This window comes from Triticum urartu, chromosome 4A, assembly GCF_056163025.1.
Source record: "Triticum urartu cultivar PI428250 chromosome 4A, HENAU_Tu73, whole genome shotgun sequence".
Taxonomy (NCBI): domain Eukaryota; kingdom Viridiplantae; phylum Streptophyta; class Magnoliopsida; order Poales; family Poaceae; genus Triticum; species Triticum urartu.
The window spans coordinates 231,568,071-231,582,656 of NC_141876.1; the positions used below are offsets into that span (position 1 = coordinate 231,568,071).

The following is a 14,586-nucleotide window of genomic DNA, read 5'->3' on the forward strand; positions in this document are numbered from 1 at the left end:
ACGGGCGGCGGCCGAATGGAGAGGCGGGCGGCGATAGGCGGCGGGTCGCGGGCCCGGTCGGGCGGCAGGGAGGGCCGGCCGCGGACTTCTACGGGCCGCGGCGGCGGTGAACTGGGGACCGGGGAAGCGGCGAATGGGAGGAGGCCATGTGGCGGCGGACGGGCAGGTCGGACGTGTCCGTCCGGACTGAAATCTGTCCGGCAGCGTGGTGGGGAAAAAGAACTAGGGTTTTGCTCGAAAATTTCGGGGAGTGGCCTTTAAATAGAGGTAGAGGAGGCTAGGAAGCTCCAAATGGAGTGCGGTTTTCGGCCACGCGATCGTGATCGAACTCTCTAGACGATGGAGAGAGTTTTGGTGGGTTTTGGGCCAAATTGGAAGGGTGTTGGGCTGCAACACAAACGAGGCCTTCTCAGTCCCTCGGTTAACCGTTGGAGTATCAAACGAAGTCCAAATGGCACGAAACTTGACATGCGGTCTACCGGTAGTAAACCAAGGCCGCATGACGAGTCTCGGTCCAATCCAGAAATGTTTAACCCCCACACAAAAAAAGAGGTAGAAAGGGGCACCGGAGGAGATAGGAGCGCCGGAATGCAAAACGGACAACGGGGAAAATGCTCGGATGCATGAGACGAACACGTATGCAAATGCAATGCACATGATGACATGATATGAGATGCATGACAAAGGCAACAACGCACGAAGACAAAAACCCGAACCCGAGGAAAATAAAATAACTTAGCGCCGGAAACGGCAAGAGTTGGGATACATATAAGGTAAATTACATCCGGGGTGTTACACTACCGCTAGCCAGTGGCCTCCTGTAACCCCTTCCGGCACCCTGATAAAAATACCCGGTACTTCTGAAACCTTTCCGGTGACCAAATACTATCGTCCTATATATCAATCTTTACCTCCGGACCATTCTGGAGCTCCTCGTCATGTATGTGATCTCATCCGGGACTCCGAACAACATTCGGTCATCAACTCACATAACTCATACAATATTATATCGTCAACGAATGTTAAGCGTGCGGACCCTACGGGTTCAAGAATGATGTAGACATGACCGAGACACCTCTCCGGTCAATAGGCAATAGCGGAACCTGGATGCCCATGTTGGTTCCTACATATTCTATGAAGATCTTTATCGGTCGAACCTTATGACAACATACGAAATTCCCTTTGCCCGTCGGTATGTTACTTGCCCGAGATTCGATCGTCGGTATCTTCATATCTAGTTTAATCTCATTACCGGCAAGTCTCTTTACTCGTTCCGTAATACATCATATCGTAACTAACTCCTTAGTCACTTTGCTTGCAAGGCTTCTCATGATGTGTATTACCGAGAGGTCACAGAGATACCTCTTCGATACATGGAGTGGCAAATCCTAATCTCGATCCATGCCAACTCAATAGACACCTTCGGAGATACCTGTAGAGCATCTTTATGATCACCCAGTTACGTTGTGACGTTTGATAGCACATAAGGCATTCCTCCGGTATCCGGGAGTTGCATGATCTCATAGTCGAAGGAATATGTATTTGACATTTAAGAAAGCAATAACAATAAATTGAACGATCATATGCTAAGCCAACGGATGAGTCTTGTCCATCACATCATTACATCATTCTCCTAATGATGTGATCCTGTTATCAAATGACAACTCATGTCTATGGTTAGTAAACCTTAACCATCTTTTGATCAACGAGCTAGTCCAGTAAAGGCTCACTAGGGACACATTATTTGCTCATGTATCCATGCATCTCTACTCCTAATGAAGCAATTGGTAGTCTCTGTCGGTTTTTTGTTCGTCCCAACATTTTCGTCCCTCCCCGCACCAAAGAAAACCGGAGTGCTTTTCCTGGTTGACGACTCCACGTAGACCATCCCCTCTGCGTCCGCCGCCGCCGCCCCTCCCATTGATCCGTCTATGCGCCCGTCGGTGCCGCCCCTCCCATCGACCCCCTCTGCGTCCGCCGCCGCCGCCCCTCCCATCGATCCGTCTATGCGTCCGTCGGTGCCGCCCCTCCCATCGACCCCCTCTGCGTCCGCCGCCGCCGCCCCTCCCATCGATCCATCTATGCGTTCGGCACCGCTCCGCTCGCGCTACCTCCTTGCCTCATCCTGCTGCTTCCCCAGCCCACGACAGTGCCATGCCAGGATGGAGATCGGGGCTGAGGTGAGGAGGGCTGAGGGTTCCTTGTGCCGTCTCCTCTCCCGGATTACCACATGATAGGAGCTCCTAGATCAGCCCCAGGTTTGTTGTCCACACCCTCTCTCCAGCCATCTTCCCAACTATCTTCACATGTGTTAGAAGGGAGAGAGGGATTTGGTGAAATAGTTCGTTGTATTGCTTGAGCCTCGTGGGCATATATATATATAGGAGTACATGATCTACTTGGAGTACAAGGCAAGCCAGAATATTTCCTAGTCTAACCTATGTTTCCTAATACAATCACGTTACTCAACATCCCTCCGCGGTCACAACGGTAGCGGCACAGACGGTGAGACTGGAGAAGAATCTGAAGGCAAGCCGACGGACACCCCCCACAGTCGTAACGGTCGACGCATCGCGGAGTCGTGGCTGGAGTGGAAACCAACGAGGTTGCTCAAGCAGGCGGTAGCCCTTTGTGCCGTTTGTCGATGTAGCCGAGTGCCGAGGGTGGTGTAGCCGTGGTCGAGGTAGCTGCGCGAAGAATGTCGTGGTCGATGTCGAGTCGGGGAGCCGGTGTCGAGGATGTCGCCGTGGAGCCGCGGGCGCAAGAGGGCGCCGAGTTAGCATGGGCGTAGTGGTGTCAAAGTAGTGGTGCGTTGGGAAGAAGACGTTGTTGACGACGCGTCGCGGCGGGTTTGCCAAGCCCGGGGACACATCGTAGACGTAGGCACGCACCGGTGTTGCCAGCACCGGGCATGTGTAGACGGACGAAGACGAAGTTGACGAAGCGCCACACTAGGCTTGCCAGGCCTGGGGAAACGTCATGGACGAAGGCACGCATCGGTGTTGCCAGCACCGGGCATGCATAGACGAGGACCTGCACAAGTTGTACACCATGTCGGAGGAGGTGGACGGGCGGCGGCTACGTGGGTAGCGGCGGTGGCGGCCAAAGAAGAGCGGCGGCAGCGGCCTGATGGCGACGGCAGCTAGGTTAGGAGCATGGCGGCGGTGCTCGAAGTAGGCAAAGAACCCGACAGCATGACGAAGACCGGTGCGGACGGTGGCGTTCCCGCGCCAAGGGAGGTGGCGTGACGCATACCACGGGAAGTCAACGCACGTGGACGACGAAGTGGACAGTGGGCCGCCGCGCTACAGCCCGAAGGGGCGACGGAACGGCAGCGGGTAGGTCGGGGTGACGGTGGGAAGACCTCGGGGCGGCGACAGGGACCGTGGACCGCAACGCGACAGCTCGAAGGGGTGGCGTGGCGAAGGAGCGCGGGTCGGTGCAACCGCGGGGACGGCCTCGGGACGGCGGCGTGGACCGTGTACCACGCTCGCTATGGCCTGACGGGGCGACGCAGTGGCGGCGCGAGGGTCCGTGCGGCCATGAGGACGACCTGGAGCGGACGGCCTCTGGGCGGCGGTGGACCGCGGGCCGCGGTACTACGACCCGAAGGGGCGACGCAACGGTGACGCGGGTCGGTGCAGTCGGGAGAAGAACCACGGGGCGACGGCGCTGCGGCCCGACGGGGTGACGCAGCGGCAGCCCGTTGCTCGATCAGTAGAGGGGCGCGCTGAACCCGGGACGGTCTTCACGAGGCCTGTGGAGGCGCGCGCAACCGACGGGCCAGGTCGGTCGCACGACGTAGATGAGGCGGATCGCGGCGGCGGGCGGGTGATCAATCCGATCGCGCGCGAGGTCGGGGACGCCGCTCGGTGGCGGCGGAGTCCGAGATGAAGCCGGCGGTGGCGGGCGACAGGACGACTATGATTGGCCGCAGCATGGCGCGAGGCCGCCGGGTCGGGGTGATGCAGGAGTCCCGGTCGGAGTAGGGCGGTGACGGACGGCGTAGATCGACGGGAGGGCCGTCGTGCGAACGGCGACAGTGAAGAGCCGCCGCATGACATGAGGCCGCCGGGTCGGGGCGACCGGCGGGCCGACGCGCGAGGCCGCCGAGTCGGGGCGGCCGACGGGCAGACGCGCGGACGACGCGCGAGGCCGCCGGGTCGGTGAAGAAGCCGGCCAATCGCGCCGGTGTTGGAGTAGAGGCGCACGGGGTCAATGGCGGCGATGGGCGACGCAAACCGGATCACATAGATCGGAAAACCAAAAAGTAGACGCCGATCAAAGCGACCGACAAAAAAGAGAAAACCAGATCGAAGGATCAAGAAAAAAGACTCTCTAGGGCAGCCGACCAACACGGCCGGCAGACGAACCCTAGATACGGGCGGCGTGGCCCCCGGCGGCGGTCATGGAGGCCGACCGCCCCAGGGGCAGCGCGCGGGTGCGAAAGCGGCGGCAGCTAGGGTTTAGAACCCGAAAACTGATATCATGTTAGAAGGGAAAGAAGGATTTGATGAAATAGTTCATTGTATTGCTTGAGCCTGGTGGGCATATATATGAGAGTACATGGTCTACTTAAAATACAAAGAAACCAAAATATTTTTGAATCTAACATATGTTTCCTAATACAATCACGTTACTCAACAACATGTGTTCCCCTCCGTCGAGGAGCCATCACGGAAGGGGGCCAAGATCGGACGCCCCAGCGATGCTCCTCTCAGCCATGTCCGTCCCCGCCTATCTCCCATTGCGCTCCTGTGCAACCATACTTACGGAGTCAAGCCTTATTTGGTTTGATCAGATTTGATTCCTTGGTTTTGTGTAGGACATGGAGAAGGCCATCATCCGAAAAGGTAAGCATCTGGAGGCCATATCCGGTTTCATCTCAAGGAACAAGTGTAAAGACATCAGATCTATTTACAAACATGAGATCAATCCGCACATTATGGAGCTCGATCGAAATGGAAGCGGGATTATAGGAACCAGTTATAGTGAGGATTTAATTTTTGATGATTGGTAGCGAGATCGATGAAAACATGAGGTGGATTTTCATGGGACACCAGGTTTGCTCGTGAGGAGGTGAGAGAAGTACAGAGGTAGAAGTAGCTTGAGATGATCGTGACAGGTGAGATTGATTATTGCAACCCTCGTGTGGATTTTTTATGTGCATGCACAACAACCCTTCATTTGTGCCTTTGATCATCAGATCAAACGACAAGTTTATTGTCTGATTAATTAGAGGTTTCTATTTTGGAATGAAATTATCTGAAATTTTGCTATCCCGCTGGTCCTTACTAATTCAGTATATACTATATTTTCAAGTTTGCCTATATATATACTAGAATTTGAAGTTGCGACCATCCATTGTTCTACCGTGGAGATCAGGAATAATGATTGCAGTTGCAGGGCCGCCGCCGTTGCTGAACACAAACGGGGCTCGGAGCAGGCCAAGCTCCGAGGTCGACCGGGCAACGGATTGTGGAGAGGCGCCCAAGGATTTTTTTTTTACTACTGTTGATTGTGCCATCCAATTGGTTTAGAGTTTTCACCATTGCTAATTACTAGGGGAGTACGAGTGCTGGACCTGGTAAGTGGCCTGCACGCTATGCTCTTTGCAAATAATATGCAACCATGCCTGCACTGAATTTTTATTTATTTCCGATGTACCTTACAACAACTTCGTGATGTAGCACTACTTTGCACTAGCATGCACCTGCAGATATAAGTTGGTGATGATCTAATTATTTTTCAAGTCACAAGATGTAAATCTATCTCCAACTCATTAGTACTTCAATTCTAGAAGATTCACATTTTTGTATTTTTGTTTCAGGTTCTAAGCGAGGAATTTTTGGTTGCAAAGTTGTAAAAGAAATATCTTCCTCAAAGTTGCAAAAGAAATTTGTAGCATGATCATCACCTTGTAGTTGGGAGAGATATATAGGTATACACATGCTTTCTTAGCTTCTGATTATTATGTTTGCTTAATACTTTTTTTGTAGGACATTTGAGTGAATATATTTTCCTGCAGTTCTTTAGCTCATAAGTGGTTATGTTACAGTACTCAGCCAAGGGAATGCCCTTCTCCGTAAGGCCGATATGAAGATCGAGTTTGAAATCAGCTATCTCAATGCAAGTTTGTATCTCATTGCCAATTTATATTGTTTTACGTGTTGACATCATATAACTCCTGCCCCATGCACCCTACTAATTTAATATGGAAAATGACTGGCATTTAGAATTACTTCCAAGCCGCATCGTCTATCTGAATGTCAGCCCGAAACCACTGGCTGGCACACATAAAATTTTGGAAGTTGTATGTAGTCCTCCTTCTTTGAGCCAAAATTTATGTCTATGATTGATGAATTAATACAATTTTTTTGTTCAAGCTGGATCCAACAGAACCTGGATTTGGTGGTAGTGCCCAGTACATGTAGAATTTATATCCTTCTATATGTGTACTGAAACTATTTAAGGTCACTATGTAGTAAATTCATCATACTATATGTCCACGGAAACCACTTAAGGTCAAAAGTGACAAGTAGAACCACATGCATCGTTTTGGGTAGTCTAACTTGACTCTGTTACTTTTATCTCATAAATGTATCATCGGTGCTTTTTTATGTGGAATATATTCTGGAGCAGTTGCTGGTGTTAGGGATGCATTTATATATGGGATACTTGCATTAGCTATTTCATACGATTGGCATGCAAGGATTTTTCTTCTTTAGTATAACTCTTTGTATTTATTATTTATTTTAGTGTGCTAATAATACATCTATATCTTCACCAATATTTTCCAGAATGCATTTCCACAATAGAGATGGGAAATGGATACATCGTTGTCGTCCTTCACTGAGCAGCCGAGTAGGAGCTCCTCCATGCTGATGATGTGGAAGACAGATACCCTGTCCGCGACGCCCGGATCTGGCCTCATATAAATGTAAGTACCCGTCCGTTCATTAATAGATAGCATATTAGAAAGTGTGCAGTTTAAATTTGGCTCATGCCAGGCAAAAAGACTATTCAGATTGTTTTCTTGAGAAAAGTGAGTATTCAAGTTGGTTACATGAAAGTGTATCATCATTTTTTCATGAAAAATAATGTCATAATACCATATTTCAGTGACTTCCTATGTCACCAGCAAATGCAGCGGAGAACAAGCCGGTTCAGCACATGCTCATTTATTTTGTTATTCTTTTTTTATAAGTCCCTGTTGCATGTATAATCACAAAAAATAAAACACCTCCTTTCGACATCCAAAGTTCAGATCTTGCACAAGCATCCCCTGGGACACATGCTTCTGTACCTCAAATAATTTTGTTTTGACTCAACAACCTCCTCAGATATAGGTGAAAGTGAAAAGGACGAAGAACATCGTTTGGCAATGAGTCGAAAGAAGTGTGCAAAATAGAAACAGAAAACACTAACTCATAGTAGCCAAGTCATGCATGCTTGCTTGTATATAATGCCATGAAAAGTAAGACATGCTACTTTTTTGCACTTTACAAATTCTTCTCTTTTCAAACATCTTCTTTAGTTAATTGTTGTTGCAACACAATGATGTAAGTACCCGTCACTTCTCATCTTTTGTGAATGACCTTTGATTTTCTCACAATTGTTCTTTGCTGATTTTTTGGGTACAGAAACGGTTCATTTAACTTGTATTAAGTGACATTTATGTGTAATGATACTGGCATCTGTGTGTTTTCGGAGAATGGAGAAAAAACATTTTAGTGATTGACTGTCCCGACCTGGGGATTCTAATTTTGATTGGCTCTTACTTTAATAATATGATCTGCAAAGTTCAAATGGTTTTATATTCGACCCATACTAGGAGTCTAGAAGTGATACTTTTGTGAGGAGTGCTGAAACATGACTGGATCAAGCGAGACGGAGAACGATGGATGAGAGAAAGAGATCAGAAAAGGGATTCGCTCCCAACCACCTCATACATACATGTGTAAGAGCTTGTCACCTCATACATATCTCTTGTAGCTATATAGGGCTCTTTTCGTATTATAGGAAATTTTCAAATTATGTTTTACTAGGGATGTAAGTATCAGATGCTAGATATGTGATCTACTGATCTATGTGATCTTTAGAGATTTTAGACTTTCAGTATTCAACCATCAGTTGTCTTCCTTCAATATTTCTTTATTTTTGTAGGGCAATCTGTTTTTTTTAATCCTTGAAGCACCATTCAGAACATATGATCGTGGTTGTCAAATTCCTGTGAAATACATACCTTTGATCTCAGTTTTATAGGGAAATTAACATGATCTCATTTTTTTTATCACACTGACAATATATTATGTTATACAATAATATACTGCTCTTTCGTATTCTAGGAAAATTTCAAATTATATTCTACTAGGTCTGTTCTTTTTAAAAAAAAATCCTTGAAGCGCCATTCAGAACATATGATTGTGGTTTTCAAATTCCTGTGAAATACATACCTTTCATCTCAATTTTATCATGCTGACAATATATTATGTTATACAAGGTGATCCACAACATAGCTTGCAGCCTCTGAGAGCTCAGGAAGATGTGGAGATGATTATAGCTTGAAACATTGTGACTTTTTTCACTTAGTGGTCATGTAACATACAGTGGTAACAATGAATTCTTGCTCATTTGGTAAAACTTACATCTGAACTTATCATGATAATTAACCATTGGTTATCTGATGATTAGCGCTGTAATTAGTTATCTACCTTCCATGTGGAGCGAATTGGTTATTGCAAGTAGTTCAAGCTGATTGAAAGTTAATGTGGCTGGTTGTAAGTAATGATGAGGTTGGTTGAGTTGCTTTTCTATAAGTACACATATGTACATTTCTTGGACTATTGTGAATCAAACCACTTTCTACAGTTTCCAAATGCTGATGTTATCTGCACAAACTAACTATTAATCCATGTGCAACATATTTCATATTATTATCTTTTTGCAGGGAGCAACAACTTGCATGTAATCTGAGTGTATTTCAGTCAATCTGCTCTTTTCATAAATGTAATGATAATGTAATGTGTGATCCTCTATTTTTTTATCTGTATTTTTTTATAAGTTGTCTGAAATGGTTTGTCTCCTTTTTGTTTTATTCATCACCTGTCAGCATTACTTCCCATTTCTCAACATTACTTCAACTAAGAAAAACTTCAGTTGGAATGGGTTGTGTTTTATTTATTCATCTACCTGAGTCCAAAAGATCACAAATACACAACAGGTTTTAGAGAGATTAATGGTATTGCACATAATCTTGCTCAACTGTAAGTGCATCTACTGCCATCCCTAGTTGGTTTTGGAGTATTGACGACAAACCTAGTTGAGGGACTAATGTGTTTGTGAGAATTGCAGAATAACACAGGTAGAAGTCCCTCATGATTCGGTTTTACTACCAGAGATGACCCCTAAAACTTTATGAAGACATTGAAGTCAAAGGTGGTATATGAAGATATTCATATTGAAGTCTATGACAAGAGAAGACACGATATGAAGCCTATGGAGCTCGAAGACTTAGATCTTTCGTAGTTCTTTTTCTTTTGTGTTGAGTCATAGGAACCACCGTACTGTTAAGTGGGGTCCAGGAGAACCAGTCAGAATGATTGAAGTGATGCCTAAATCAAAAAAAACCTATGTCTTCGAGCGAAGACAATGAGAGCGAATCTTGTCCAGAGTCGGACAAGTCAGCTTTGCTTGTAGCCCAAGTAAAGTTGCCGTGTGAGTTTGAAATCTGACCGTTGGAACACGTGTCAGTTCCTTAGTGACCCAGGGTCATTTCGGACAAATCAGGTCGGGTTGCCAAGTGGCTATAAATAGCCCACCCCCTACAACCATAAACGGTTGGCTGCTCAGATTGATAGTACGGCTTTTGTCGTTTGAGAGCAACCCACTTCGAAGCCTTTGAGAGAGAATTCTTTGTGAGGATAAAAGCCCTAACCACCAGTGCCAGAGAGAATTGGGCATCACTTAAGTCTTCTTATCTGTGTGATCTGAAGACTTATTACACTTGAGGACTGTGAATCCTCCAGCCGGTTAGGCGTCGCGTTCTGAGCTTCCAAGAGACATTGTTGTTTGCCAGTGAACGAAGTCTGTGAAGGTTTGGGAGTCTACCTTGAAGACTTACCAGAGTGATTGGGCGAGGTCTATGTGACCTTAGCTCAAGGAGAATACGGTGAGGACTGGGTGTCCTGAGCTGCGTGTTCAGGACTGGGTGTCCGGGACCGTGTGTCCTAAGATTTAAATACCTAGCCGCTCCAACCAGACGTACAGTTGTCACAGCAACTGGAACTGGTCCAACAAATCATTGTCTTCAACGAGTCACTGGTTTCATCTTCACTTCACTTTACTTACTGTTACTCCTTGTGAAGTCATTGTATGTTTGCTCTATCATTTGTCTTCACTGAGTGACTGCGTGTTCTGTTTGGCTTCACAATATCTTCCTACCTGATCCTTACTATCCAGCTGCTATTAGTCTTTGTGCTTTCACTTCATTGAATACTTGACTATGGTTTGCCTATTGTAGCCTACCTTCCGCTGCATAGTAATAGGTTTAATTTTATCGTTTGTCTTCAAAACTCCCATGTTTTGAAGACTTTCATAAAAATCGACTATTCACCCCCCTCTAGCCGATATAACGCACTTTTAATTGGTATCAGAGCAAGGTGCTCCCTTGTTCTGTGTGATTCGGTTTAACCACCTAGAGTTTTAGCTATGTCGACTGCAGGGATAATTAAAGTCTCCGCTGCGTGCCCCGTCTTTGATGAAACTGAATATCCCTACTGGAAGAATAAGATGCGTATGCATCTTGAAGCCATTGACGTCGACCTATGGTATGTCGTCGAGAACGGCGTTTCCAAGGCTGGAGAAGGTGTCACTGCTGCTGATGTCAAGAAATTCGTTCAACTGGACTCTACTGCCAAGAATATCATCTGTGGTCATCTGACCAAAGGACAATATGGCCGTGTGAGTGCTTTGAAGACATCCAAGCTGGTCTGGGACTGGCTCTCCAAGGTCAATGAAGGCATCTCAACCCAGAGAGATCAGAGAATCAGTGTTCTTCGCAACCTCTTCAACCGCTTCAAGCGAAATGACAATGAGAATGTCCAGCACACATTTGATCGACTCACTGACATCACAAATGAGCTTCAAGCCCTCGGCGCCACTGAGATTACCAAACACGAAATCGTCAAGACGCTGCTGAGATCACTTGATAGTTCGTTTGACATCCCGGCCCTGATGATTCAAGAACGTCCTGATTTCAAGACACTCGATCCGTCTGACATACTTGAGAGGCTCAACACACATGAGTTTCAGCTTTCGGAGAAAAGAGAGATCTACGGTCCAAACTATGGGCGAACTTGTGCCTTGAAGGCAAAAGCTGTCTCCTCATCTGAAGAAGAATCTGACAGCAGTTCTGATGACCCTGAAGACATTGGAAGGGAACTTGCTATGCTTGTCAAGAAGTTCCAAAAATTCACCAAGAAGAAAGGCTTCAGAAAGTCTTCCCGATCAAGTTCAAGGAATGATGAAGCTCCTGCTCATGACTACAAGAAGAAAACATGTCACAAGTGCAAGAAACTTGGCCACTTCATCTCTGAGTGTCCACAGTGGGACAATGAGAACAAAAAGAAGAAGAAGAGCAAAGAATATGACTCTGACGACAAGAAGAAGAAGAAGAAATACTCAAAGTCTTCTTACAAGTCTTCCTCAAAGTCTTCATCACACAAGAAGAGATCATCTGGCAAGGCACGTGCGTTTGTTGGCAAGAAAATGGATTCAGAGGAGGAGTCTGCTTCTGAGGAGGCGGAGGTGGAGTCTGAGGAGGAATCCGACTCAGGCGTCGCAAGTCTGGCTACAACATACGTTGCCAAGTCCATCTTCAACACTGAAGAAAATGACTTCATCACCGACACCGATGTAAATGACAAGGACTACTCCACTTCTACCTACTGCTTCATGGCGCGCGGTGCCAAGGTAAACACACGCACTACTCACTATCAAACATCTAGTGACGATGACTCTGATTATGTTTCAAAACCTAGCTACAAAACACTTGCTAAAATTGCAACTGAACAACAGAAAGCTATGGAACATATTCAAAAACTGTTAGACAGAAGCGATGATCTGTTAGGTGCTGAAATGACTCGATCTGAATCTTTAATTGAAGAAATAAAAAATCTTCACGTTAAGTATCAGGAACTTGAAAGTCGTCATGAAACTCTCTCAATAACTCATGAAAAGCTTTCCTATGATTATCTTCAAAGGAAGCAAAATCTTGAGAAATTGAGAGCGGTTCATGAAGATCTTCAAACTGAAAATGAGTCACTTCGCGCCAAACAGATCAGTCTCGCTCAGGAAGGATTTGAACCACCATGTCTTAAATGCATTAAGCGTGATAATGCTACTTCTGTTGCTGAATGTTCTACTGCTACTGCTGTTGCAATATCTTCAACTATTGATGCGGTAACTAACCCCTCTGCTGAGGATACCACCGCTATTGCTGATGAGAATGCTAGGTTGAAGACATTGCTTGAAACAGGGATGTACAAAAGTCTTCAAGGGCATCAGACACTATGTGATGTCCTCAAAAAGCAGATTCTGAACCGAAACCCTAGGAAAGAGGGTGTTGGGTTCGTAAGGAAAATGAATGCAGATGGCTCTTACTGGAAACCTGAGCAGTATCCCAAAACCATGTGGGTTGCTGCAAAGGAACCTTCAGCAGATCCATCCAATCTAACTGGCCTCACTTGTGCTAACCCCATTATTATTGATGAATCCTTTGATGCAAACTATATACTGTTTAAGAATCAGAATGGTGAAGTGTTTGCCAGGTACATTGGTACTAACTGCAGGAATGGACCACCTATGAAGAAGATCTGGGTTCCGAAAAAGTGTCTGGAAAATCTTCCTGTGAATGTCTTCATGACACCTCACTTGAAGAAGACAAACCTCAGACCAAAGGCTTCATACGGTCCAAAGGCTTCATACAAACAGAGGACTCACCTGAGTCGCACTAACGCAAATGTTTTGCAGGGAAACCATACTCAGGCATATGAATATGAGAGCGGTTCATCAAACCGCCATGTTCATAAGACCAAGCACTATTCTGCTTATTCTTATGAGCACTATTGTCCGCCTGCAAGACTGTTTGCTAAGGCTTCAAAGCCAAAATTCTTAGATGCTGCACTAAGACTTATTGCTTCTAAGCCACCCTTGAAGATGTGGGTGGTTAAGAAGGCTTAACTCTCTTTTGCAGGGAAAGGTCTCCAGCAGAAAACCAAAATCGTCTGACGCTATTGCTGGGGACCTTAAACATCTTGTAGGGTGCAAGATCAAATGCCCAAATGGTCTTACTATGTACTTCGTACCTGAATCGCTTGCTACTCTCCCTATTAGTCCTAACCTGGATCTAAGCTTTCATAACCCACTGGTTCGTCAAATGTTTTTGCTTCACAATGCTCTTGGTGAAGCCTATCCCCCTAACTGCACTGTAGGGTACGACACCAACGTCTTCAGAATGGATTATTGACAGTGGGTGTACAAATCACATGACTGGCAAAAGAAGTCTTCTTATGGACTCAACCTTACGTCCATCCGACAAGAGCCACATCACATTTGCTGACACTGGTAAAAGTAAGGTATTGGGTCTAGGTAGAGTTGCAATCTCAAGGGATCAACACATGGATAAAGTCATGCTTGTTGAATCCCTTGGCTTCAACTTAATGTCTGTCTCAATGCTTTGCGATTTGAACATGATCGTAATGTTTGGAAAATATCGTTGCCTTGTACTAATGGAATCTGACAAGTCTCTAGTGTTTGAAGGGCATCGAAAAGATGATTTGTACGTGGTAGATTTCTCAGCAGGGCCACAGCTTGCAGTATGTCTTCTAGCAAAGGCTTCAGAATGCTGGCTCTGGCATCGGAGGCTTGGACATGCAGGCATGAGGAACCTCCACACCCTTGCGAAGAAGAAGCATGTCATAGGCATCGAGGGCGTCAAGTTCAAGAAAGACCACTTATGCGGTGCCTGTGAAGCAGGGAAGATGACGAGGGCCAAACATCCCTTGAAGACAATCATGACTACCACTCAACCCTTCGAACTGCTTCACATGGATCTTTTCGGTCCCACTCATTACTCAACTCTAACTACTACTGCTTGCCTCTATGGCTTCGTTATTGTTGATGATTATTCTAGATATACTTGGGTGCACATAATCCTTTACAAGACTGAAGTGCAGGATGTCTTCAGACGCTTCGCCAATCGAGCTATGAACAATTTTGGCGCCAAGATAAAGCACATCAGAAGTGACAATGGCACTGATTTCAAGAACACTGGCCTTGATACATATCTTGATACCTTGGGCATCACACATGAATTCTCAGCCCCGTACACGCCACAGCAGAATGGCGTCGTCGAATGCAAGAACAGAACACTAATTGAGATGGCCAGAACGATGCTAGATGAATACAAGACCCCAAGAAAATTCTGGCCGAAGCCATAGATACTGCATGTCATACAATCAATCGTGTTTATCTTCACAAGCTACTGAACAAGACATCTTATGAGCTCCTTACTGGCAAAAAGCC

General features: G+C 46.1%; 1 long non-coding RNA gene across 6 annotated transcripts; it reads left to right on the top strand.

The window, feature by feature from the left end:
• Positions 1 to 4,610: 4,610 nt before the first annotated feature.
• Positions 4,611 to 10,154, top strand: LOC147975457 (uncharacterized). Of its 6 annotated transcripts, none has more exons than XR_015600814.1 (7): positions 4,611 to 4,725; positions 4,826 to 5,587; positions 5,831 to 5,941; positions 6,029 to 6,129; positions 6,801 to 6,940; positions 7,835 to 7,960; positions 8,504 to 10,154. It is a non-coding gene; the product is annotated as an uncharacterized LOC147975457 (long non-coding RNA). The 6 variants fall into 6 exon arrangements; XR_015600811.1 differs by having other exon boundaries at positions 4,826 to 5,125; positions 5,407 to 5,941; positions 6,059 to 6,129; XR_015600810.1 differs by having other exon boundaries at positions 6,059 to 6,129; positions 8,504 to 10,152.
• Positions 10,155 to 14,586: the final 4,432 nt, after the last annotated feature.